This window comes from Giraffa tippelskirchi, chromosome 2, assembly GCF_054371585.1.
Source record: "Giraffa tippelskirchi isolate mGirTip1 chromosome 2, T2T-mGirTip1v1.2.pri, whole genome shotgun sequence".
Taxonomy (NCBI): Eukaryota; Metazoa; Chordata; class Mammalia; order Artiodactyla; family Giraffidae; genus Giraffa; species Giraffa tippelskirchi.
This window is the reverse complement of record NC_137276.1, coordinates 172,988,662-173,014,566: the sequence shown is the minus strand read 5'-3', so window position 1 is coordinate 173,014,566 and position 25,905 is coordinate 172,988,662. Positions and strand designations below refer to the sequence as shown.

The 25,905-nt window shown below is 38.9% G+C and overlaps 1 long non-coding RNA gene across 1 annotated transcript in view; it reads left to right on the top strand.

Annotated features, from left to right (window-relative positions):
- Positions 1-2,569: 2,569 nt before the first annotated feature.
- LOC145525689 (uncharacterized) overlaps positions 2,570-25,905 on the top strand; it is a 65,645-nt gene continuing 42,309 nt past the window's right edge. Inside the window, exons 1-2 of the long non-coding RNA XR_014068364.1 lie at positions 2,570-2,626; positions 3,178-3,260. This is a non-coding gene — a long non-coding RNA (uncharacterized LOC145525689). The remainder of the gene's footprint in view (positions 2,627-3,177; positions 3,261-25,905) is intronic.

The window sequence follows — 25,905 nt, the reverse complement described above, 5'->3', positions numbered from 1 at the left end:
CTTTTTCAGCACCTGGTGTTTGACTATATCCCTTGGCTTATGGATTCTTCCTCTTTCCAAAGTTCATCACTGCAGTCTATGCTTCTGTCATCACATCACCTTCTTCTCATCTGTAGAAGAATCTCCCTTTACCTCCTTCTTATAATGATACTTGCAATGGTATCATGGGCCCACCTGAATAATCTAGTACACTCCCCCATCTCTAGAGCTTTAACTTAATCACATCTGAAAAATCCTCTTTCCTATATAAAACAATATATTCACAAGTTCCAGGGACCAAGAAGTTAGCATCTTGGTCTTGGGGTCATTATCCAGTCTATGAAACCAACAAAGGCTATTCTAGACCAATTAGTCCCAGACAACTATTTTAGGCTACTATGTTTTGAAGTGGTTTGCTATGTTCAATGGGTAAAAAATATATATATACCAATTTGCAAAATTTTTGTATGAGGAAACTGTAGTTTCATCCAGGTGGCTAAATTGCCAAGTAAAATAATGGATCTTGACTTGAGCTGGAAATTTAAGGTCAACTATCTGAATTTAAACCAACAAGCAAAATGCACAAACTTAATTCCCATACTATGCTGCTGCTGCTGCTAAGTCTCTTCAGTCGTATCCAGCTCTGTGCGACCCCATAGACGGCAGCCCACCAGGCTCCCCCATCCCTGGGATTCTCCAGGCAAGGATACTGGAGTGGGTTGCCATTTCCTTCTCCAATGCATGAAAGTGAAAAGTGAGTGAAGTCGCTCAGTTGTGTCCGACTCTTTGCGACCCCATGGACTGCAGCCTACCAGGCTCCTCCGTTCATGGGATTTTCCAGGCAAGAGTACTGGAGTGGGTACTATGAGTTCATATTATTAATAGCAGCACCATGGTCACCACTCAATGGGTAGAGTATGGGACTTTGAGACTCTCCTATCCCAAAATACTTTACTATAATTTCTCTTTTTTAAGTGGATAAGTCTAATACTTGTAGAAGAACACATTTGTCAGTAGAGATTTTAGTTTCAGCTTCTGTCTTCCAACAATAAGCCTTCCCCTGAGAAGTTGTTGTGAGGACACAGTGAGGTACAGTACATAAAAACTTAAAATTGAGTCACAAATTTGGTAAAATACCCAGTGAGTGTTCTCTTTTTTTATTACCATCTCTTCACAGGGCTTGCACGCCATTAAGGGCTCACCATCATCCAGAAAACAATGGGTTACTTCTACTGAGTAAACTTTGCTGCTGCTACTGCTGCTAAGTCGCTTCAGTCGTGTCCGACTCTGTGCGACCCCATAGACGGCAGCCCACCAGGCTCCGCTGTCCCTGGGACTCTCCAGGCAAGAACACTGGAGTGGGTTGCCATTTCCTTCTCCAGTGCATGAACGGGAAAAGTGAAAGTGAAGTCGCTCAGTTGTGTCCGACTCTTAGCGACGCCATGGACTGTAGCCTACCAGGCTCCTCCGTCCATGGGATTTTCCAGGCAACAGTACTGGAGTGGGGTGGAGTAAACCTTAGGAGTGACTTTATTTTCTAAAACCAACACAGTCTTCTTACTTCATCTTTGCTGTGAGAGCTTTCTCTGTGAAACGTTAATTCTACAAAGACTAGAAGAGTTGAAAAAGAAGCAAACTAAGTTTCTAGTCTCAGATCTACTGTAAACTGGCTTTGTCATTTTAAACAAGACACTTAACCTCTCTGTGCCTCACTTTCCCTAGGTTCTAATATTCATTTGAGCAATTGTAAAGATTAGAGCAATCGTAAGGATCAGTTGAATCAGTTAACCAATCAAACAGACAAACTGAGCAGTAATGATGGCTTTGGCCATCATTTATACGCTGTACTCTGTCTCAGTCCACTAGAGCTGCTCTAACAGCATACAATGGACTGGGTGGTTTATAGACAACACAAATTTATTTCTCACAGTTCTTGAGGCTATGAAATCCAAGATCAAGGTGCTGTCAGATTCAGTGTCTGGTAGGGTCTCACTTGCTAGTTTATAGATATCTGTATTTTTGCTGTGTCCTCACATGGTAGAAGGGGTGAAAGATCTCTCAGGGGTTGTTTTTATAAAGGCACCAATCCCACTCACAGAGGGCTCAGTCCTTATGACCTAATCACCCCCCAAAAGCCTCCCCCTCCAAATACCATCCCAGAGGAGAGTTAGGTTTTAATATATGAATTTTGTAAAGACATCAATGTTCAATCTATAACACCTATTCCTGGATTAATAATAATGCCCTAGAGAAAATAAAATGAACATTCTAACTTCTATACGCAACCACAAATATAGACATTATTTTAAGTTGGCCTGCCATAAACACAGACATTATCTGAAGGTTTGCATTTAATATTGAAAAATCATGCAAAAATACAGCAGAGAATGCACTTGTATAAATTGTCCTTCTTCAAGTTTACAAGAATCAAAGGGGTTAAAACAACCCTCTCAACTATCATAGATGATAGGAGTGGAAATAGCTATAGTTAAGACAAATCAAGAAATTTTTTGAAGCTGAAATCAGACGGACAATTCTTTATGACTTCACAGATGAAAGAAGAGTAAGAATCTTTATGACGGTAGCCAAGAAACAAGTGGTTTACTGTCATGGAACCCAGGAAAGTTCCTAGAATTATTGGTACCAGGTAAGTCTAAAGATTCAATAGGGATAAAAATGCAAAGCTTGGTTGAAAGCTTGTATGTAGTTAGATTCCTAGATATGTATACCGTGACAAATACACTCCCTTCCTAATCTTTCATATGCACACAGAGATACACAGTGGAAAAAAAAATACGGCAATTATTCTCTGGAGTGTTTGAATAAGAGGGCTTCCCTAAGAACAGTGGTTCTCAATCAGGTTCAATTTGTCTCCCAGGGAAGATGTTTTGGTTCCAAATTTGGGGGTGGAGGTGATGTAGAGGTCAGAGATGCTGCTAACATCCTACAATTATAGGATGGTCCAAACAACAAAGAATTATTCAATCCTAAGCATCAATAATGCAGAGGTTGAGAAAGCTTGCTTTGAATATCAGAAAAGGTTGAGGTTGGGATGAAATATTAAAATCAGAAGAATTAAATGTATATCTACACACTAAATGATAAGTACTATGTCTTGAATTCTGAGTCTCTTTTATCCCCTTTACTCACCTAGATGAGCTCTAAAAAAAACCTGACCATGTGCTTTATAACCTCCAGACAGGAACTCAGAAGCTTCCTTCCTTGGGGAAACACTATCTAGAAGAAAAGACCTGTGGATTTCAACAGCTGACCACTCTAAGGTAAAGCTTGCCATCTCCAGTCAGAGTTGTGACATCTTGAGCTCAAATATAAATGGACAGCAAAGCATCAGCAGATACCGAGAAGAGTTATGATCTGAAAGATATAGACCAAAACAGAGGAAGAAAGAAAGAAACAAAAACAAAATTAACAAAAACAAGAAAAAGAAATGAAGGAAACACAGACAAGGTAGGAAGTAAAAGGAAAAAAGATGCTTAATATCATCACAGATGTAAGTGAGGCCATTGAATCTATGAAATAGGAAAAAAGTGTTACAGGAAAAGACATATTAAGAAAAAAAAAAAAGAAACTCTAAACATTTTCCAGAAAGGTGAAAGACAGGGGTTTTTGACACAACCACAGATATTCATCAAGGTTTGCACTTATGAATTGGCGACTGCTGGTTTTGTCTTATTTTTACACAAATATGATTTTTATTATGTTTATTTATATCTATCATTCCACAAAGTGTGCCACACAAATAACTCATACAAATATTTTGTATAAATGATACTTATAAAATGTAAATGGGTAGCAAATAAACAAAGAAAATTAGTACAAAGGAAAATTAAAAAATACTTTGACTGTAAGTCAACAGAGAGGTTATATAGTTTAACTTCAAACTTTAGTAAATTTGTTAAAAATGAATGAAAGGGCAGTGATATAAACCATCCTTGTTTTTGGAAACACAGTGACAGCGAGTTTCCCTTCTATTCCTTCTTATTATATTTACTTAGAAAAATATCAGAAAACAGAGCTTCCATAGCTTTTTGATTGGCTTAGGACTGAACAATATAAAATTTTCCGGGGCATTTAAAATCTGCCTTACTTTACACTCTCATGCAGGTTTTTAGGTCAGCTACCCTGGTACCAAGACATTTCCTTCAAGTTAATGTTGGACACAGTTCTTGCAAATCTCTCTTAAAGGGGTTGTGATACATGTATTCCTCCACTTGTCTGATGGTTTTATTAGATGAGAGCCATCTACTACTAACCTTAGGCATTCTCAAGGAGCCAGTGAATTTGAAAAAGACTGCTGTTAAGGATTGATTTTATTAATGATGAACCTAAGCTCTGTACTTCAGTAATACTTTCCATGTAAGAGTCTTGAAATACTTTGCAATTTAAATGAATTAAGGCTTCTAAGATCCTTTGAGCTAGAGAAGACTTGCTTTTGAAACAGAAAATCTAAGGAAGAGAGATACAGAATTAGTTTTACGTTTTAAAAGTAAAATTAAAAAAAAAAAATCACCTTTCCCTGACCATCCCCTCCCTTGGTTGTACAGTAAGGCTACAGAGGTGAGGGGAGGACCCCTCCCTGTTCTCTGGACCCAGCCCTGCTCCAGCCCCTCAGCTTCCCAGACTCGTGGGCAGTTGGCGGTAAATTCTTCCAGAAGCTGTTTTACTGTCTACTTTTCAGGATTTAAAAAGAAAAAATACATATACAAGTGTTAAAAAAGCAAAATGCAGAGGGCAGATGTGATGACAGATATTTTTTTGACAATTATGCCTTTTAAAAAAATTTGAGAATTTGTCAGTTTTACTGTGGGTTGGCTGTTGATATTTCATCAGGACAACTGTTTCTTTTTTTTTTTTTTTTTTTAGTTGGGGGCTAATTATTTTACAATATTGTAGTGGTTTTTGCCATACATTGACATGAATTAGCCATGGGTTTGCATGTGTTCCCCATCCTGAACCCCCCTCACACCTCCCTCCCCATCCCATCCCTCTGGGTCATCCCATTGCCCAGCCCTGAGCATTTGTCTCATGCATGGAACCTGGAATTGTGTTCTGTTTCACATATGATAATATCCATGTTTCAATGCTATTCTATCAGAACGTCCCACCCTCACCTTCTTCCAAAGAGTCCATAAGACTGTTCTATGCATCTGTGTCTCTTATTCTGTCTTGCATATAGGGAGGACAACTGTTTCTTTGCTGGATTCAGATGACTGAGGAAGAGCCATGCCACCAAAACAAAACTACAGAGTCATCTTTAACCTTTTATTCAAGGTCTCAGTTTTCCTTAACTTTGCACACAAGCTTCAGTATTGAGTTGAATTGTGCCTGCTTTTTATATTCGGAGAGAGTATGACTATTGAAATTGAAAACTTAAAAAAAAAAAAATCACCTTTCCTCTCTCGCTTGATTTTGTGAGTTATGCCCCCTTGCTCTCTATACCGCTCCTCTCTTTTCCCATGTTCCTCCTTCCTCTGCTTCCTCCATTGTCTTTTTCTTTTCCTATTCTACCAACAGACTCATATTCTCAGACCTCCACCCAAATATGATGGGGATCTTTCTGCATGGGGTTGGGATTAGGAGAGGGGCTCCTTTTCCACATAACTTTGTTTACTCCACTTGGGAAGGTGCCTACATAATCCTTTTCTTCTGCTAAACTCCCTCTTCTGCCCACAGTCCCATTTTCTATGGGAGAAAACAGTGTCCCACTATGAGTTCTGGCTTCGCCTTTCTCCCCACTGTGTTTTATCTGGATATGAAGCTCAGGCCAAGTGGCCCTCCCATTCTCAGTGATGGGAGAAAGAGGTCTGGGGATAACCAAACCTGATCTCATATCCTTCCAGGCACCTTGCTCTGGTCTGTAAGCCTTGGGATTTGGCAGAGTACTCTATGACTAGTTCTTAGGAGCTTGGAATCAGAGTACCACTGCTTTTGGAAAACAGGTCTCCACCACTTCAGGCTGAGCAGAAAGAATTCTCTTTCTAGTTCAGGGGTAGGCAAACTATAGTGGGCCAAATCTGGCTGAGGCCTTGTAATGGTTGGTCTTATGTCTCCACTTGGAGGATGTTTTAGGGAAATTTACATTAAAATCAGTGGATGCTGAGTAAAGTAGACCACCCTCCACCATGTGGGTGGGTCACATATATTGTTCTGAATAGAACAAAAGGCAGGAGGGAAGTTCTGCAGCATATGGCCTTTAGGCTTGAGATGTCCACTGGCTCTTTCCCCAGGGTCTCCAGCCTTACAGCCCAAGGACCTGAACTACAGTTTCAACTCATCTCTGGGACTCCGGCCCGCTGGTCTACTCTGCAGATTTTGGACTTGCTCCCCTCCATAATTGCATTTGCCAATTCTTTAACATCGCTTTCTGTATATGGACACATCTTAGTGGTTCTTTTTCTCTGGAGAGTCTTGGATAATAAAGGCCTGGTTTTGTAAATAGAATGATAATGGAAGATAGCCACATCTATTTATCCACGTAGGGTCTATATAGCTGCTTTCTCACTATGATGGTGTAGTTGAAGAACTGAAACAGAGACACTGATCTACAGAACTGAAAATGTTTACTCTCTGGCCCTTCACTGAGACAGTTTGCCAATCCTTGCTGTAGCTGGCGCCCCATCTTTCTTCCCACTAAGAGAATACTATTCATTTTGCCTCAGGACTCAGGGTATGCTTGCCTCTATCTGAGCATTTAGAACATAAGCATATCCATCTCTGTGTCTCACACATGAGGGTGAGCTCTTAGAGGTCTGGGGCTGTTTTACTGTCTTATTTATGTTTGTTTGGAATTTTGTTCATGTTCAGAATCCAATAAATATCTTTTGAGGAAATAAATTACTAAAACAACAGCAGCTGACATTTGCTAATTGAGCTCCTGTGATGATGCCACTCTCTACGTTAAGCTATTTACATACATTAATCTTATTGAATTCAGACAACAGCTCCATAATTATCCCCATTCTGCACATGTAGAAACTGAGACCAAGGGAGGATGTGACTAGCCTATGGTTATACAGCCAGGAAAGTGCAGATCTGGGATCTGAGTCCAGACAATCTGACTCCCAAGCCCAGACTCTGATCTACTTAACTCCCCCTCCCCACAATGAATAAACTGCAGCTCTGGGCCCACTTTAGACTTGTTGCTTCTGTGATATCTAAAAGCTATTATTTTAACAAAATCAATGCACAATCTATTTTAAAATTCAAGTGCCTGATTAGTTCCATTAATATACTTATTTTGAAAACAGCCAATCTGTTAGCTTTCATCTTTATTAAAAAAAAAAAAACCCACAAAACTATAGTAAAAACATTTACAAAAGGAAATCAAAAACATCCATTTGATGCCGTTGCTAGGATCCCCTTTTTTAATATGCAGCGCAGCACCTGAGCCCTATGCTCTGAGTCCTGCCCATGTCTATCAGCCATAGCTGATGATCACAGGTACCTCATGAACGGAAAAGACCCAACAACAATACAAATGATCACAAGCCTCATTTCTTTTCTTTCTGCTTTATGACACCATGGTGCTGCAAACAAAGCATACAAAAAAATTATTTACTTTTTGGTTCAGGTAGTCCCACGTTATATTCATTTGATTTCAGTACATCAGAAAAATCTTCTGATCACTGGGCTCATGAGACATGGGAAAAGCATTTATAGCACCACATGAGCCAGCTGATGGTCCTAAAATTTCTGGGGGTGCTCTTACAGTAATAAGGAATTACCAGATCACATAAAAGCACTTATACCGATACATGAAAGGATTATAAAATAGGTTAGTTTCTTTATGTGGGCCTTAGTCTGCTGTGTTATTGTTGTGGGAGGAACAGGCATTGGGTAGACGACTGGGGGAATGCACATAACCTTCTTGGAGACTATGTAATACTGTCTCTAATGCTAATTCCCACCCATTTTTAGGGCAGGCTCTTAAAAGGCTGGTAGCAGCAACAGGATGATTTACAAGACCTGGTGCAGAAATAGCAGTAGTAACCAGGTACTGCTGGGGATTCTAGCAAGTATCTATGATAGTCTCTTCACATAAATTTCCTACAGTCTAAGAAGAAAGGAATCTCTAATTCAAGGACATTCTCTCATCCATTGTACGATTGCAAAGTTGAGATTCAATGCCTGATTCTTGTCAGACCACAAAGCTTATAAATGGAGGAAATGGGATATGAACTTGATTCAGTTTGTTTCCTAAGCTTGTCCTCATTTCACTGTTCACGGAAAGGAAGGAATCAACCAGCTCTGTTTCCCGGAAACAGAAGGCATTGTCAGATTGTCAGATTGATAAGTGAATATGTTTGATGCCTCATGGTAATCTCTTTCCAATGCTTAAAGGTTTTGAAGGGATAAAAAAAAAAAAAAAAAAAAAAAATCTGTCTAGTCCTCTATATACCCCAAATATCCTAAAAGCAAAAGGTTACTGCATCACCAGAGTCAAGGACTTATCTTCTAACTTTTTCTTCTGGTGATAGTTTATAGCTCAGATAAGGAGAAATTGTTTTCGGCCCAGACAGTCTAAAGAAAGTACCAAAGATATCCAATTTAGAGGTATAATTTGAACAGCTATAGAGGAGATAGGGGGAAAAAAAAGAAAACAACTCATGGAACGGTAGCAAGAAAAGTTGATAGTCCTAGTTTCTTTACTCACTATATACCTCTGGAAATTTTCTGAGCATCTATATACTTCAGTTTTAAATTTCTATGCTGTACAATGAAAATGAAAATAATAATATTGGCTCATAAGATGGTTAATAAGTGAGTTGTGATAGTATAATTTGATAGTAAAGTTTAATACAAATGTTAGATACAGCTATTTTAATTTCAACGCCATTTTGTTAATATAACATTTGTCTTATGGCTAGGCATGAAAGTGTCATGGAGACCAAAGAAAGTGGAGGTAACAAAGAAAGCATTGCTGTAGAAGAAAATAAGATTCTACTCATTTCATTAACAACTTAAATAATATAATTAATTTTTTTTTCCATAAAACAGATTGAGGTGGCAAATTTCACATTTCACCAGGAAAATATCATTAACTTCCTGGGTCTGATACAGTGCCATAATGTTTAGCACTGCTACAGTCTCTTGTAAAAAATATATTATTTATGAAATGCTCTTTAACTAGAGAAGAATGAATGTAATTACATTTTTATACCTGGGTTTCCAGCTCCTATCTAAAGAAATATATATTCTTTAAAGACTGTTTCAAGAAAACACGTCAAATGTAAATAGCATTTTAGCTCTGTTTCTTTTCAATACTCCTTTCTAGCATTTTCTGATGGAAAGTCCTACAGATAATCTTTTTAAGTTGAAAAAAGATATTCCCTAAGAAAGCAAAGCTTTCTCTAGTAAAAACTTTAAGACAGGAAACTATTGCTTTCCTAGGTAAGTTTTAGGGAGAACTAAAGCACATGTTCATTTGGAACTTGGACGTTTATATATATATAAATGAGCTTTGTCTCAGATAGAATGTTCTGGTGGGCTGGCCTTGATCTACTAATTCTTAAATTCAGATTCTCTCAGAATTTTAAGATGTACTGCTTAGTGTGTTTATAGGTTACACCATTCTTTCTTTCATCTGAAATTTAAACTCCCTCCACAGTATCTGACCCATGATTGGCCAATTTATGCTGAAACTCATCCAGAGATAGGACACTGGTACATACATGTATACATTCATTCATACTAGACTCATCCTTTGCCACATATCTAACATTAATGTGAGACTATAGGAATACAAAACAAGGAGAAAATATGTTCTTTGAATAGGGTCACTTGGCTTCTCTTTCCATGTAAACAATGAAAAATGACTCAAAGACTTCCCTTCAGTTTCATGTGATTTGAAATTCACATCAACACAATTCAAATATTAGGAGTGATCTTATTTTTCTTTCTAATTCAGCATACAATTAAACTTAACAAGGGCCTTCTCTCTGTCTAAACTATGCTTTAAGCTCTAGCATGCATTATATTAAGTACATGTTTCATCAGACATGCTAATTTTATCTGAATAACTACAAAGTCTTCTATCCTTCCTTCAACTCTACTTACAGAAACTGTCAACATCAATGTGGTTGATCAGTATAGCAATATTGTCTCATGGTTTCCCCTGTTCTCACTGATATGTGCTGACCTCACTCACCAAGAGGTTTGCACATCATCAATATAAGATTTGGGGGCCCTCAGTCTGTTCCCTTCCTTACCTGCCATATCTCTCTCTACAGTTTAACCCTTTCTCAATTGTCAGTCTCATACATTGTACTTAATCTTGAAGTTCTTCCTGGTCATGAGGTGTTCCCTTCTTACCATCTACTTCATGGTTTCTGACCTTTATTCTCTCCTGCCTACCATCCTGGAAGTGATTGTCTTCCCACATTTATATGGAACCCAGCTATCCATCTCAAATAGCCTTCTCCTCACTGTGGCCACCCACACTATCAAAGCTGAAGACCACTTGCCTCCCAGAAATCAAGCCCACGTTTAGCCCCAAGGGGAGGGCCTCTGGCTCTGTTGTCAGTGGTATCTTGCCCAGCATTTAAATCAGGCTTCAGGTACATCATTTAATATCTTCAATAATTACCTTTTTATCTTTGATAATTCACACATAATCCTCTCCCTGGAAAAAGTATTCACCTGAACTGCCCCTGCCCTTTAAAACTACTCAGATTTTCTCCTTTTTACACATGAGTTTGAGTCCTGCTGTCCTAGCAAGGCAGTTCTCTGAAATCTCCTTATGAATACAGTGGCCACTCTCAGTGCTCATTCTTCACTTGCTTCTGCTGTGCATTTTAAAGAGCTAACCATCCTTACTTTTTGAAGCTTTCCATTGAATTTAAAAAATGGCACTTTTTTCCGTTTTTCAGCCTTCCACTTCCATCTTTCCTGCTGCTTCAGTACCAAACAGAAATACTCATATGATTATAGTAATAACCACCATGTATTCCGTTTTTATGATTTGAATTACATTTTACACATAAACATGAGTTCATTTAGTCCACACATGACTTTAAGAGTGTGTAGTATTATTTCCATTTACAGGTGATATAATTAAGTTTCAAAGGGGTTAAATAATTTGCTTAACATCTACCTTAAGGCTTGAGTGTATATTCTCTCTTCTACCTCTACTCTCTTCCTAGTCATTCCCATATAGTGTTAGGTACAATCTATACACTGATGAAAAACAAATTATTATCACTAGACCAGATCTGTGTTAAACACAAAGCTTATATACCATTTGCCCAGTTGACATTTCTGTTTCATTCCTCAAAGGATCTCAACTTTATAATACTAAATTCTTTATTCTTCTCCTCTGTCTCATCTTCTCTTTTTTCACACATAGGAATGCAAACTTGTTTCTTCCTCCATTTTCTCTCTAAGCAAATGACACCACTATTTGCCCATTTGTCTGCTCAAGCCAACAGCCTAGAAACCATCTTGATTTTTTTCTTTTCCTTCACTCCTCTAACTCCAATAATTATCCAGTTATATTAATTCTTTCTTCACACTAAATCCCTCAACTGTCCATTCTGCACCATCTCTCATGCCTTCATGTTAACAAAAGTGTTAGTCACTCAGTCGTGTCTGACTTTGTGTGACCCCATGAACTGTAAGTCCACCAGGCTCCTCTGTCCATGGAATTCTCTAAGCAAGAATACTGGAGTGGGTTGCCATTTCCTAATTTCTCATTTAAACTGCTGGGATGAATTTTCAACTGATCTACTCATTTTCTTTCTTATATTTCCCTATCTTTTCTCTACACAAAAGCCAGAATGAGGCTTTTCAAGTACAACAGATCGTCACTTCTTTGGTTAAAATCTCCAAATTGTTTCCATCTGGATAACCACATGACATAGCCTCAGCGTCCAATTTATCTTTTGCCCTTCTTCGCTGACTTACCAGGATAGAGATGTTTCACTTTTTAAGTTCTTGTTGTATTCTAAGTACTCCCTGGTCTCTGGGTGTACACAGGTGCTGCTTCTCTCACTTCAACCTCCCAACCCCAGAACTCTCTGAATGGAAGTTCTCAGTTTAGACATTGCATCCTAATTGAGAAATTTTCCCACTGTTACTATCTAAGGTAACTCTGGCCTCTATCACTAATTTTCTCTAATACCATCCTCTTTGCTTCTTTCCTAAGACATTACAGTTTATAGTTATATTTTACTTGCTTATTATCTTATATTAGATTGTAAGTTCCATGAAAGCTGGTGCTATGTCTGTATTTTGTTCACTTCTTTTCAGCATGAAGCAGAGCACATGTATGAGTTGTCTAGGAATTTAGTAATGAAGTACCACAAACTGGGTGACTTAAACACCAGAAACTTATTGTCTCACAGATCTGGAGGCTAAAAGTCTAAGATCAGGGTATTGGCAGGGTTGGTTCCTTCTGAGGGTTATGAGGAAGAATCTATTCTATGCCTTTCCCCTAAGTGGCTTACTAGCAATTTGGCATTTTTTGGCTTGTAGAAATATCACCCTGATCTTGCCTTCATCTGCACATGGCATTCTCTCTATGCCTATATATCTTTTTATAAAGATACCAGTCATAATTGATCAGGGTCCGTCTTAATGACTTCATCTTAATTTAACTAATTACATCTGCAATGACTATTTTCAAATAAGGTCATATTTTGAGGTATTAAGAGTTACAATGAAAAGGGAAAGTATAAGTTGTTCAATCATGCCACTCTTTGTAACTCCAGGGACTGTAACCCCCACCAGGCTCCTCTGTCCATGGAATTCTCCAGGCAAGAATACTGGAGTGGGTTGCCATTCCCTTCTCCACAGGATCTTCTCAAACCAGGGATCAAACCTGGGTTTCCTGCATTGCAGGTGGATTCTTAGCTGTCTAAGCCATCAGAATTAGAATATAAACATATATATTTTGCTGGTGGGGGATACAATTCAACACATAACAGCACATGAAGGTGTTTGATAAATATTGAAAGCTAGGAAGTGATGAAAGTAACATTTGAAACCATGTCTATCCATCAAACTTTAAGACTATCTTTTAACCCCTGATCTGTACAGGTCATCTTTTTCCTCTTCTGATGATTTTGCATCTTGGGCATGAATTCTTAGACTTCATCCATGTTAAACAGAATTGGAATACAGTACCAAAACCAGGATACCTTGATCTGCCTGGAACCCAGAATCAAAGATTTCCTCTAAATAATTCAATTATGTATTATATCAGTTACAACCATTGTAAAAAACAATGATAATGATAGTAACAGTCCTAGTGTACTATGTAAAATCTTGATTTCTAAAGCTGCAGAGAGTTATCAACTATGAATATCATTATTTGACAGTTTTTTCAATTATAGGAAGATGAATGTAACAGCTTTAAGATGGCTGGCCTGCTGCTGTGCCTGAGAGAAGGCTACTGCATAGATTGACCTTTGCCAGATTGCTCATGTTTAAAAAGCTCACATGGACAGCTGGCCAATTTTCACACACACTTGCTTTAATTGCAAAAATTCAGGATTGAGGTGCAAGTATTCTAAACTCCTCTCTTAATCGAGGTTTTCTAGAAAACAAATCCTGTGGCAAAAGCTTCTATACTACTGTGTGTTGAAGAATCAGATCTCAGAGAAGCCAAAATGAGGGAAAAGGAGCAAGGGAAGGAAGGAGGAGAAAGAATTAAAAGAGGGACACCAGTGAGGCATCTGGACTATCGTTAGAGAGGAGTAAGAGAAGACTGCATCTCAGAGGAGGCTCTCCAAGAGAAGAGTGTGAGACACATTTTTTGTAGGCTCGCTCCCTGACCCCTCTCTCCCTTCCAACAAAGTTCACCCAATGTAGCTTTAGCTTTCCTGCACGTGTGCATTGTGTCACCTAGTCTCTCCATGTAGCTGCCTCTAGAGGTCCAGTCTAGTGAGGGAGCTGATATGGTTTCAGCTCTTAGCCAGCACTATCTAGAGCTCAATAGTTTATAATGGTGAGGCTAACAATCATAGAGAGTTGGACCTAGAACCAAGGAAAAACGACAAGCTGCTGCTTATCAAGAGCTATGCAGGGTCTGAGATTTTACTCAGTTAACCAGTAATCCGCCTCCTGGATGTTGGCAGAAGACATGAGACTGCTGGTCAGTGATAACAGTAACCAGAGTGCCAGCATCTGTGCATTTCCTGAGCCCCAGTTCCCACCGGGTGACTTGAACAGGGTCAGGTTGCCCTTGATATGTGATAGGTTGTTCTTTAAAAGAATAACTCAGAGCTTAGGGAATGCACAGGCTGTAAGCTTGCCTGACCTTTGCCCTGGAGAAGATATATTCTTACTTATTATAGACGCTACTAAGCAAATCAAATCACAGAAGAATTCACAGTAGAGGTAACAAATGAACTCAAGGGACTAGATCTAGTTAACAGTGTGCCTGAAGAACTATGGACAGAGGTCCGTAATATTGTATAGGAGGTGGCAAACAAAATCATCCCAAATTAAAAAGCAAGAAGGCAGAGTGGTTATCTGGCCTTAAAGATAGTGGAAGAATGAAGAGAAATGAAAAGCAAGGGAGAAAGGGAAATATATATCCAATTAAATGCAGAGTTTCATAGAATAGCTAGAAGAAAGAAGGTCTTCTTCAATGAACAGTGTTTAATAATAGAAGAAAACAACAAAAGGGGAAAAACTAGAGATCTCAATAGTTATAATGGTGAGGCTAACAATCATAGAGAGTTGGACCTAGAACCAAGGAAAAAGGACAAGCTGCTGCTTATCAAGAACTGTGCAGGGTCTGAGATTTTACAACTGGAAACATCGAGGGAGCATTCTACCCAAAGATGGGCACAATAAAGGATAAAAATGGTAGAGACCTAATATACGCTGAAGAGATCAAGAAGAGATGGAAAGGATACACAGAAGAAGTGTATAAAAAAGATCTTAATGAACCAGATTACTATGATGGTATGGTTAGTCACCCAAAGCCAGACATTCTGGAGTGAGAAGTCAAGAAGCACTGCTATTAATAAAGCTAGTGGATGTGAAGAAATTCCACCAGAACTATTCAAATCCCTAAAGGGTGATGCCATTAAGGTTTTGCATTCATTATGTCAGCAAATCTGGAAGATGCAGCAGTGGCCACAGGGCTGGAAAGGTCAATCAGTATCCCAGTTCCTAAGAAGGGTAGTACTAAAGAATATGCTAACCATCGGATGAGTGCTAAACATTGCACTCATCTCCCATGCTAGAAAGGTCATGCTTAAAATCTTGTATGCTAGGCTTCAGCATTATATGAATCAAGAAATTCCAGGTGTCCAAGATGGGTTTAGAAAAGGAAGAGGATCTAGAGATCAAACTGACAACATTCACTGGATTATAGAAAAGCTAGGGAATTTCAGAAAAATATCTATCCCTGTTCATCAACTATGCTAAAACTTTTGACTGTGTGGATCATGACAAACTGTGGAAAGCTCTTAGAGAGATGGGTGGGGATCATCTTATCTGTCTCCTGAGAATCCTGTATGAAGGTCAAGAAGAAACAGTTAGAACCCTGTATGGAACAACTGATTGGTTCAAGATCGAAAAAGGAGTATGACAGTCTTCTGTCACCCTGTTTGTTTAATCTATACGCTGAGCACATCATGAGAAATGCTGGGCTGGATAAGTTACAAGCTGGAATCAAGATGGCCAGGAGAAACATCAACAGTCTCAGATATGCAGATGATACCACTCTAAAGGCAGAAAGGAAAGAGGAACTAAAAAGCCTCTTGATAAGGGTGAAGGAGGAAAGTGAAAAGAGCTGGCTTAAAAGTAAATATTAAAAAGACTAGGATCATGGCATCCACCCCCCATTACATCATGGCAAATAGAAGGAGAAAATGTGGAAGTAGTGGCAGATTTCCTTTTGGGCTCGAAAATCACTGTGGATGGTGACTGGAGCCATGAAATCAGAAGATGATTGCTTTTTGGCAGGAAGGCTATAACAAACCTAGACAGTGTGTTGAAAAGCAGAGACATTACTCTGCCGACAAAGGTCCGTATAGTAAAGGCTATGTTATTCCCAGTGGTTGAATAGGGTTGGGAGAGCTGGATCGTAAAGAAGGCAGAACACCAAAGAATTGATGCCTTCGAACTGTGGTGCTAGAGAAGACTCCTGAGAGTCCGTTGGACAGCAAGGGGATCAAAACAGTCAATCTTAAGGGAGATCAACCCTAAATATACTCTGGAAAGATTGATGCTGAAGCTGAAGCTCCAGTATTTTGGTCACCTGATGCAAAAAGAGGACTCATTGGAAAAGTCCCTGATGCTGGGAAAGATTGAGGGCAGAAGGAGAAGAGGGCATCAGAGAAAGAGATGGCTAGATGGCATCACTGATGCAATGAACATGAACTTGGACAAACTCCGGGAGATAGTGAGGGACAGGGAGGCCTGGCGTGCCACAGCCCATGGGGTGGCAAACAGTAGGACATGACTGGGTGACTGAACAGTAACAACAAGCTTGTCTGACCTTTGCCCCGGAAAAGATATATTCTTACTTATAATAGACACTACTAAGCAAACCAGCCTTTTGTTCTGAAAGAAGATACTGTCTTCATTTCTGGAACAAAGGCAGTTAGTGTCTCTGCTCATAAGACTTGCCAAATTGTAAGAGACCCACAGATGATAATATTACAATACTGTTCAACCAGAAACCAAGGGAAATGTGAATCTGGGGTAGCTTATGAACTGAGCCTGGTACATCTTCCTCTTTTCATATATTTACCGTTTGCAAATATCATGGCAAAGGACTAAAATATGTAAAAAAAAAAAAAAAATCTTCTATACCCAGTTTCCTTTCGCTTTTCCCCCAAGTAATTGTAGGTTGGTTAATACATTTTCTGAAGTTTTAATACTCAACATAACTATGAAAATATCTTGCTTAGTTACTCTTTTTCTTAGCCTAATTTTTCTATTAGCATATTTAGGTAATCAGAGCTATAGAAATTCTGAGATAAATACTACCTTCATTCTATAGCTCTAAAAATTGTGCCATCTGCATTTAAAAAGTGCTATATAGGCATGTTATAGAAGAGAAGGGTGATGTGAGAAATGTAAGTAAACTGCAGGAGAGAGCATACATATCTATAATTTGATTTATAACGAAGGATCTGAAAGCACCCTCATTCCATTTCATAGATTAGGAAAAGGAAATTCAGGAGCATTAAGAAGCTTAAATAAAGATGGAACCAATATTAACCCCTGATATTTAAATTATACTTAATTTTATGTTCGGTGCTTACAGTTCTCCTTTTTAAGGGTGTCTAATGGCACCCCACTCCAGTACTCTTGCCTGGGAAACCCCATGGACGGAGGAGCCTGGTAGGCTGCAGCCCATGGGGTGGTGAAGAGTCAAACACGACTGAACGACTTCACTTTCACTTTTCACTTTCATGCACTGGAGGAGGAAATGGCAACCCACTCCAGTGTTCTTGCCTGGAGAATCCCAGGGACGGAGGAGCCTGGTGGGCTGCCGTCTATGGGGTCGCACAGAGTCCAACACGACTGACGCGACTTAGCAGCAGCAGCAGCAACAAATACGTAAGAAAAAAAAAAAAGACATAAAATAAACATGACAAGGCCTCTCCATTTTTTTACTTCAGGATAGACCCTGACATCTAGATGAGGTTGAAGAGAAAAATTAATGCTTGCCTTTAATATCATGTACAAAATAATCTTTGAAGGCTTTCTCTGTGAATTCTGTATTGTCTTTAAGACCTGATCATTCTCAATGGCTCCTTGGAGTAATTCAGTTTGAAGAGCTCCATGTTCTACTGTGATTTACACCAAGATGCCTGCTTGTGTGTGTCTATTGCAAATTTCCAGCTCCAACCAGCAATTTTTTCCTATAACAGATACACACTTCACTGAGTGGAACTCAACTATAAACATTTTATTGTCTGAGAGATTCATATGTATTGAGACATATAGTGTTTAGAATTCTGAATATTAAAGAGGAGGAAAAGGAAAGAAAAAGGAGGACTAGTTGATGTCTGTCATGGTTTCCACCCCATCCCCCCAAATCCACAATGCTAAAAAAAGTATTCAAAAATACAAAACTGTAATTTAAACCAATGGATTTTCTCCCAAATCATAAAAAAAGATCTGCTTCTTAAATTTACCAATATATCACCAGATTCAATTTACACAAAGAGAAGCCCAAGTGGTTTTGTAAAGGGTTAGATTTATGTAGCACTGTTCAGAAAGCAGACTGTGTTGCTGTATTTCCACATTGAAAGCATGGAATACCTTTATCTGAATGAAATATAAACTACACAAGTACAGAATTGCCATGCAAAAAAGGTAGAGACCCTAACCCATATCTTAACCTGTGCTACTATTTCCCCCAAAGCCCCGACCTTCTTCCTTTTCTCTGTGGTCACCTTGGAAAGGCTAGAATTCATAACCTTTCCCAGCAGCTTTCCCCTGGCTGCCAATGGAAAGAAGACAAATGGTTTTAATTCTTATTTCTGTGCTGTCCGCTGTCCAATGCAACTCTGCTGCCAGCTGGTCCTGCTGCAGCCCTGCTCATAGGAGCTTGGGTTCATGTGAAATTTTCACACAGACATTACAGGGGTGAAGGAGGGAAGACCAGTGTGGAGAAGGTCTTGCTGCTCATGGAGTAAGATTAAGATACCACAGTAGGACAGCAAGCATGGCACACGCAGTTCTACTTCTGAGTGTTCCACAGTCACAGGTGATAGAGGGGTGATGCCAGCCCAAGAGAGAGGCCTAATGTGTGCTGTGCTAAGTCGCTTCAGTCAAGTTTGCCTCTTTGCAACTTCATGGACTGTAGGCTGCCAGGCTCCTCTCTTCATGGGACTCTCCAGGCAAGAATACTGGAGTGGGTTGCCATCTCCTTATCCAGGGGATCTTCCCGACCTAGGGATCTAACCTATGTCTCTTAAGTCTCCTGCATTGGCAGGCGTGTCCTCTACCACTAGTGTTACCTACAATCTACCTAGGCCTAATGAAATGCAATATATAAAAGGTAACATACATACATGAGCCTATTAAAAAACAAACCAGTATATAGACTAGTGGCCTAGCTCGATGAAAGGATTGTTGTGGACTTGATTTTATTAATGGCTTTTTCAAGCATTAGGGAAGTCAAATACTGAGCTGTTTTGCTCGGAAATTGCAAATATAGTATCCCAAGGGGACAGGTTAAAAGATACAAGGACAGTTATGGAAGGAGAAGGAGAGAAAAAAGTCAGTGTAGGAAATAGCAATAGCCAAGTGACTCTATTTTACCTGAATTCTGTCCCTGACTATAATCTTACAATGGGAATTTGCCACGTCTTGGGAGTAGGAGCAATTCTTGCTTCATGGCTGCCCGAGACACAGATACACTCACAAACACATATTATGAGAAGCAGGAAATATGAATGTTAGTGATTAAAGTGAGAGGTGGTTTATTCTGGAGAAAATGTAGGAAGGAGAAAAGTAAGAAAAGAAAAAAAGGCAGCCACTCAGGAAGGAAGTCAGATGGTGACAAATTGGGGGTTTGGTGTGGGATTGCTGCTGGTAAGAAAACACCATAGGTATCAGGACCCGGACAATTTCTTTCAGATGTATAAACATTTCCCTAAAGCAAACCTTTGAAGACTTGAAACATCAAACTGTCACAGCAGAGGGCAGCAGGGAGAAATAGTGTTCTCAAACCCAGCTCAAAGCAGCACGTAAGAATGGTTTTTTGAAAGGTCTTTGCCAGAAACCTAGATGCACAAGGGGCATATTTCTGTGATCTCTGTAAATTCTTGAGAACAAGTAGTTTCCAGGAGCTCAGAACCTACAGGTCCCTTTAGACCAGTTCAATAATAACTGGACCTGAACACCTGTCGATCTTCCATTCATGCATCACACATATCAAAACTAACCAGGCACAAAATACTGTATTTAAACCCAAGAAATATACATTGGGGGAAAAAAAAAATCAGGCCTTGACCAAGAAATGCTGGTTCTAGGCAGTATGGCAGGGAAGTCTGCAAGAGTCCTCTGCATTCAGCCAAAAGTGTGATGAGATGTGAGAGACGGGGTGGAGGGAGGAAGACAGAGTGAGGAAGAAGAGGATGAGGAGGGGGACGGAGAGCGGAAGAAGAGGAAGGGGCCAGGGCAGAGGAGGAGAGAAAGATCATTCCTTGGATGATTCAAATATTTACATTTTCCTTCTTTGTTCCTGCCTATGCCATTCCCTCTCCTGTCCTTTTTATTTATTTCCCTACATCCTTTCTGCTCCCACCACCCCTACTCCTGACAAACTGTTCAATTCTTTGATTTCAAATCTGTTGCTACCTCCTACACTAGTCCACCTGTGAGTTTGTTTGTTTGTTTGTTTTTCATGATCTGCAGGCTCCTTCCCACCCTCCCTCTCCATCTCTGCATCCTGAAGTAGAACATCGATGCAAGCACACCATAGACACAAATGCACAGCTGTCCTGACTTCTCTCTGGCACTCTCCAATGACGGACAGTCCAAACATTTAGCACAGCATGCCAAAATATTGAAGTAAAAATGAGAAGCTCTCCAATCGCATTGCTAATTATTTGTAAACAAGCTCTTTTCAAGGTAGAAATTCTGGCAATGATGTCTGGTGTAGGAGACGCTGGGAGTCTACTGTTAGAAGACAACAGAGATCCCCTTCAGATGCTAGGTGGCAGTGTTAACTCACTAACAGGCTCATACCTAAGACTTGCCAAGTCACACAGATAATTTAGCTTGAGTGAGACACACATAAAAGTGGAGAACTCATAGAGATGGGCTGAAGCCAGGAAAATAAGTTACCGTGATGGTCCATGGAGGAGTTCATAAACATGGAAAGCTGGGAGTCATTCCTTTAAAAAGGCTCAGCCAGAGACGGTTGATATTTTAAGAGCCTGCCTTGTGATTTCAGCGTCAAGATTTCAAAGCCATACTGTCTTTTAAAAACACATAACACTGGTAGAGAGATTTCCCCAAATGTTGAATATTTTTTCCATCTCCATCTGAATTTTCCCATCTGAATAATAGTGATCAATATTTGTAGCAACCAGAAAATAACTGAACATCAAACACTGCTCCGATGAAGGGATTTCATGAGCAGATTGTCTTTCTCTTTCTCTGTGATCATTACCACGATATCTTCAGTCCCAATTACTCTTTCTCTCTCTCACATTCCAATTAATCACCTAGACCAGTGGATTCACTCACATAAACATTACTCAAGTCTGATCCTGGTTTATTTAGATTTTTATAAACATTCCTTCCTTATAAGATTGTGGTAGACTTTTGATTGGACATTCTTCCTTTTGTGTATTCCCCAGTTTATACTAACCTAACCAAAGTTACAAGAGATCTCAAAAGCAAATACAGGTCACTTAGAAGCACAGATACTCATAATCTAGTATCAAAAGCAGCATTCCAAGGATATTTTGTCCTCTTAATAGAGAGAGAAAATCTAATCTAGTCTTGCACCAGCTTGCTTTTAACAATAAAATTCACTTGTTTAGTTAATTTCAATCTAAATCTAGCCAATTTTGGCCATCCGCAAATCCTTTGTCACTTTCTGTATCAATATTAGTTCATCCTTTATTTCTTTTTTCCATCCAGAAATAATGAACTCTAAGACAGACTTGCTTTCTTTTTCCTTAATAAAATGCAGTTCCATTCCTCACACCTTCTTTACTGAAAATATGCATCCTATTTTACTACTGTATACTGAAATGTTTCTTTTATTATTTTATTAGCTTTAATTACATGTTTAAATTAGAATCATCAACTCTTAAAAACCTTAATTTTTAGTGAAAACTAACACATGACTTTGAGTAGGCTTCAGGAGTTGGTGATGGACAGGGAAGCCTGGCGTGCTGCAGTCCATGGGGTCACAAAGAGTCAGACATGACTGGACGACTGAACTGAATTGAACTGAAGAAGTAATTAGGAACCATTTTTACATTAGCATTACGTAGATAGACTGGTGAACATAAATTGCAGAGATAATTTCTAAAATATTTGCTTTCTTATTGAGAGCATCTCAGGGGTGGTATCAAACATATGCATTTATAGTTCTATCTTTTTTCTCTGTAGTAATTGATGTCTTAGAACCTTACTGTATTTGAGAATGACCCAGCTATTCAATAAACTACCATCGTTTAACTTAATTTAACACAGCTCTAAAATTTTGTGTTACCAAATATTTGGAGAGATCACCCTTAAATAGACATTTCTAAAACATAATTATTCCTATAGAATTTACCTAAAAGCCCTAGTAACTGAGGCACCAACTTCACTGGGCAAAAACAAATAAACAAAAAACTTCACAAAATTCTTGGAATTATAACTGTTTTTATCATCCTTTATTAGTCAAAAAAACTAATGGAAAATCTGGATTCAAGCAGAACAAAGCTTATTAACATAGGAATGAATGTATTGTTGAGAATAATTATTATTTTATAAATTTGTGTTTAAAATATTCCTGGTTCTTCAACGGCCATTTTTTCCAGATTTAAAACAAACTTTTGTCTTAAGATACCTACAACTTGGTAAGATATACTTTTGTGAACAAATATGAAACATTTACTTTTTCTCTCTACCTGGTACTTTTAGAATTCAGAAACTGTCAGTGAGTATTCTTATTTTCATGCTGCTTATGATAGGACACAATTGGAAACATTGGCTATATAACTAAAACTTTGATTGAAATGATATTCCACATAAAATCTGAAACTCTTTATAAACTGTGCCCACAAAGCAGCCTTAAAAAGAACTTAAATGGTCAATCACTTTTCTTGCTGTACTTAAATAAATAATAAGGGAAAATTTTTATACAAAAAGTTATTTTTACTATAATTCTCTTTGCTTAAAAAATAGAGCTAATTGTAGAGAGTAAAATTATGTTTATACTTTTGTAGATGTTAGATTCTAGTCTTTGGGGTTATTTTAATATAACTGTAAATTGAACTGGATCCTGCATTTTTCTAGTTTCCTCAAATATCTGGCTATAATTCACCAAACTAACATTTACAGTTTTTTTCCCACCCTTCTGATTTGGAATCAGTAAGAACAGAAAGTGATTAAATCTCCTTAAAAAGGTCTGTACCAGGTCCTTCTCAGTACCCACATGGCAGTCAAACTTCAGGGACTTGGTGTACATTTCACAGCTGAAAAAAAGCCCCACTTGACACCTGGTACTGCACAAGCATTGGAAACTTCTGAGCCAAACTGATGAGGAAAAAAAGTAACTGACATTGATGAAAAACTATACTTACCCAAGACACTGGATCAAGACTTCCTACTTTAGCTATCCATGAAACTCTTTACTCTTTTCATTATTTTCTTTACTCTGACATTGATTTAGAAAGCTAATAACATCATCTGCATTTCCTAAGATACTCCTAAGGGGAGGGGGACAAATCTTTTAGAAAGCGTTTTTCTACCAAAGGTTTCAATCTATGAATAATTATCTAGATCAGATTTGCCCCCACTAGATTCTCATCAGCAGTACCCATCTTTCCAAGGCATTGAGGATGACTATTTCAAGATAGGAGATTCTCTTCTCACATGTGCTGAAAACCATACTGACCCTTGGATTCGAAGGGCAAATTCAGTAACTCTTGAAGAAAGAATCTATTAACAGTGCCACCTTAGTGGGAGTAGTTTGTGCTATGATGAAATTTGTCCTTGTCTGTGGTGATTGTTATTCTCATTGTGACTATAAATGCCTAATGACTGGCATATAACTGGACCATGCCTCTTAAGTTATTTAACTGTATCCCTAACTATTCTAGAAAAAACCTACCAGGAAGCCTTTCATAATTCAGGGTTCACTTTCTTTGGCAAAGTCCTATTACCCAGGTTAGGGGTAAATGCAAATGAAGCTACGATTAGGAACCTTTCCTTAACTCTCGGAAACAGTCCATTGCTAAGAAACCAGCTTCCCAAGAAAAATCCTTAGACTTTCTGGCCAAAGTTTTGACAACAGAATAGCTCTTGATGATCTTCTAACTGAGCAAGGAGGTGCCTGTGCTATGGCCACCACCACCTACTACACTTAGATTGACACTTCTGGGGAAGCTGAAACTCAGTTATATAAGATAATTGAGTAAGTCATTTGGCTTAAAAAGGTGACTTCTTTAAGGAGTCCTTCTTTGAATTGAATCTTGGGAACCATGACTCCTAAGTGCACTCCAGACATTGGGAATTAACCTGATTATAGCTATCATAATAATCTCCCTAGATTTATAATTCCAGAAATTATCGTAACTATCCTACATTCTCTCAAAACCTTAAATGCAAGTTTGCAGCCAATAACTTCCAAGCAAATGATGTCCCTCAGGCTGAAGTGTCACAAAACGAATGAAGAAAATGACCAACTTAAAAATTATGACACTGAAGTCATGTCCTGTAATATTACATGTGTTTGATCCCATCAAAGATCAACAAAGCTGTAGAGCAATAGTTGAGAGTGCTGCTAATGCCTTAAAATATTACAACATCCCTCAGATAGACTGAGAGTCTGATCAAAAGGAGAAAATTATTAAAGAGAAAAACCACAGGCCCAAAATGGTGTCACCTGTGCTAATGCCCATTATAACTAACTTAGATTTAATACCTAACCTAACTGCAGTTTCAACCTTCCCCAGAAATGTAATCTTAATCAACTAGTTTAGAATATCTCTGGTCAGAACCAATGAAGTAATCTGCTACATGGGTCCTCCTCAGCCCTCAGAGGAAGAAGAGGCAACTATATTAGAAAACTACTGCCATTCCCTCAATGCTCAAAAGAAGCCCTGGCCCAAAATAATTCTTTCTTTTCATTGCAAATAGCTTCCTTGCTCCATCCTTCTTCCTATAAAAACTTTTCACTTTGTATAACCACTCAGAGCACCCTTATAGTAACTAGATGGGATGCTGCCTGACTCATGAATTGTCTAATTAAGCAAATTCAATCTTCAAATTTACTCAGTTGAATTTTGGACACTTCTTACATCTGTAATTTTTGACACCTCTTACATCTGAGAGTCCCTTGGACAGCAAGGAGATCCACCCAGTCCATCCTAAAGGAAATCAGTCCTGAATATTTATTGGAAGGACTGCTGCTGAAGCTGAAACTCCAGTACTCTGGCCACTTGATGCGAAGAACTGACTCACTGGAAAAACCCTGATGCTGGGAAAGATTGAAGGTGGGAGGAGAAGGGGGCGACAGAGGATGAGATGGTTGGATGGTATCACCAACTCAATGGACATGAGTTTGAGTAAACTCTGGGAGTTGGTGATGGACAGGGAGGCCTGGTGTGCTGCACTCCATGGGGTCACAGAGTCAGACATGACTGAGCAACTGAACTGAACTGAACTGACATCTGTATTTATATCTTTATTCTGTTGGTTCTGATTCTAAGGAGAATCCTGACTAATACAGGAGAGGATGGTTATGTGATCTAAATGGTAACAAAAGAGTGGTAGAAAGAGGTTGGATTCTAGATATATTTTGAGGCAGAAAAAAAAATTGTTAATGGTTAGAATGTAGGTAAGGGCTTCCCTCATAGCTCGGTCAGTTAAGAATCTGGGACTTCCCTAGTGGTCCAGTGGTTAAGACTGTGCAGTTCCAATGCAGGGGGCCTGGGTTTGATTTCTGGTCAGGGAACTAAGATCCTACAGGCCTCATGGCACAGCAAAAAAAATAAAAATAAGTAATATAATAATACGAATAATAAAATAATCTTAAAAAAAAAAAAAAAAGTATCTCCAGGCAATGCAGGAGACCAGGGTTTGATTCCTGGGTCGGGAAGATTACCAGGAGAAGGAAATGGCAACCCACTCCAGTATTCTTGCCTGGGAAATCCCATGGACAGAGGAGCCTGGTGGGCTACAGTCCATGCAGTCACAAGGGTCGGATATGACTTAGTGACTAAACCACCATCAGAATGTGGGTATGAATGTGAATCA